The following is a 2,392-nucleotide window of genomic DNA, read 5'->3' on the forward strand; positions in this document are numbered from 1 at the left end:
GGTTCCCCAGTGTTCTCTCGCATTCAATCAAAACCCTCACACCGAACCGCCCGAAGGACACAGTGTGTTACAGCATTCAGGACACGCCCCCTGTTTATGCTCTTTCCTTTCTCCTAAACTATTGGTTTGTTTGTTTGTTTATTTATTTGCTTGTTTGTTGGTGTGTTTGTTTGTTTGCTCTTTTTTCCAGCAAGATTTCAGTGATTTCCCCACTGTCAGTGATGCTCTTGTGAACTGTTTCTTTATATTTTTTACTTCTTTGTGTTCCTGTGTAAACCATTATTTATTTGTTTGTTTGTTTGTTTATATTTATTTAACTTCTGTTTGTTCAGTGACATTCCTGCGTATGCACAAGCCGAGTGAGTGTGTGTGTTTTATCCTGTACAGTGTTACACACAGGAAGTAGATTTCCTTCTCTCTGATTGGTGGATGTGATGTTTCCGTCCCTGCAATTGAATAAAACCAACTTTTAACCAGCAGATTCTTCATGATGTGTTTGAAGCAAAGCAGTAACTGATTTCTTTATTTTCCAGGTTAGAATGTGAGGGTTTCAACAAAACACAATTTTTCCATCTTGTTTGTGTGTGTGTGTGTGTGTGTGTGGGGGGCCTTCGCCTTCTTGTTAATCAGTAACGTTAACAATATAGTGTGTGATGAGTTTGGGTTCTGCGTTGTGTTATTTAGTTTGAGGGACACGTGACTGACATGTTTACTCTCAATATCTGCACAAGATTGTTTCCCAGCTACATGTGGGTATGTTTTAGTGAGGGACGTGTCTCACTGATGGGCGTGTCTCAGTGAAGGGTGTGTCTCACTAGTGGGTGTGTCTCACTGATGGGTGTGTCTAGATAATGGTGTGTCTCACTTATAGGCGTGTCTCACTGATGGACTTGTCTCACTAGTGGGTGTGTCTTACTGATGGACGTGTCTCACTAGTGGGTGTGTCTCACTGATGGTGTGTCTCACTGAAGGGTGTGTCTCACTAGTGGGTGTGTCTCACTGATGGGTGTGTCTCACTGATGGTGTGTCTCACTAGTGGGTGTGTCTCACTGATGGTGTGTCTCACTGAAGGGTGTGTCTCACTAGTGGGTGTGTCTCACTGAAGGGTGTGTCTCACTAGTGGGTGTGTCTCACTGATGGGTGTGTCTCACTGATGGTGTGTCCCACTAGTGGATGTGTCTCACTGGTGATGTTTCTCACTGATCGGCGTCTCACTGATGGGCGTGTCTCAGTAATGGTGTACCTAACTGATATGTGTGTCACACTGATGGACGTGTCTCAGTGATAGGCGTGTCTATTGGGTGTGTCTCAATGGTGGGTGTGTCTTATTAATAGGTGTGTCTCACTGATGGGCGTGTCTCACTGATGGGTTGCTAATGAAAACTGTTCAGAATTAGCATAAAAAATTACTGACTTTACTGTCCCTGAGTCACGCCCCCCACAAAATGAAACCCCACCCACTTTTATTCTAAATTGATTTTTAAACATTGTGGTCTGATGTGTGAATGAATATGGGGAAGGTTTATTATCACTCACTCCAATACTGATCAACAACCAATCCCTCATCTATATCCACTAATCATTACAGCAATAACTGTCTCCCTGTGTCACTACACCTCCTCCTGTGTGTGTGTGTGTGTGTGTGTGTGTGTGGACTGCAGTATGTTTTTGTGTTAAACATGAATTAATTAAATGTCATTGTGATGTATCTATTTATCTGCTGTACGGACTTGTTAGTTTTATCTCTGTATATATACACGATATAAATCTATATATATATATATATATATATATATATATATATATATACATATATTTAAATGTGTGTGTGTGTGTGTGTGTGTGTGTGTGTGTGTGTGTGTGTGTGCCTCTCTATCCTGTACTGGATAAACAGAAGCTGTGTCGCTTGATGTGATCACACTAATATCACACACATGCGAAATAAAATGCAGTGTCACTAATGATGAGTAATGAGTCGTGAGTCTCTCTCACTCACACACACACACACACACACACACACACACACACACACACACACATATATATATATATATATATATATATATATATATATATATATATATATAAAATGGAAGATAAATATAGAACAAACCAATTTCACTTAGAACTCTAAAATCATTGACTATAGTTTGTGAAAAACAAGTTCTGGAAACACACACACACATTCTCTAGAAACACACTCATCACTGTATCTGTGTGTGTGTGTGTGTGTGTGTGTGAGTGTGTGTGTGTGTGTCAGGTTTGTCTCTGAGAGTCTCATCCCACTTATTCGGGAATATCAGTCATACAGACACTAGGATGTGTATAAAAGATATGTAAAGGTGAATAAAAGAGAGAATGTATAAATAGACCTATGTGATGACTATGAGAG

The 2,392-nt window shown here is 40.2% G+C and overlaps 1 protein-coding gene across 1 annotated transcript in view; it reads left to right on the forward strand.

Moving 5' to 3' along the window:
- The window catches only part of sh3gl2b (SH3 domain containing GRB2 like 2b, endophilin A1), a 9,199-nt gene extending 7,232 nt beyond the window's left edge, over positions 1-1,967 (forward strand). Inside the window, exon 9 of the mRNA XM_046869017.1 lies at positions 1-1,967. This exon is cut by the window's left edge and continues 802 nt beyond it. The gene's annotated coding sequence lies outside the window, so the exon portion shown is untranslated.
- The last annotated feature ends 425 nt before the right edge of the window (positions 1,968-2,392 follow it).

Source organism: Silurus meridionalis, chromosome 16, assembly GCF_014805685.1.
Source record: "Silurus meridionalis isolate SWU-2019-XX chromosome 16, ASM1480568v1, whole genome shotgun sequence".
NCBI lineage: Eukaryota > Metazoa > Chordata > Actinopteri > Siluriformes > Siluridae > Silurus > Silurus meridionalis.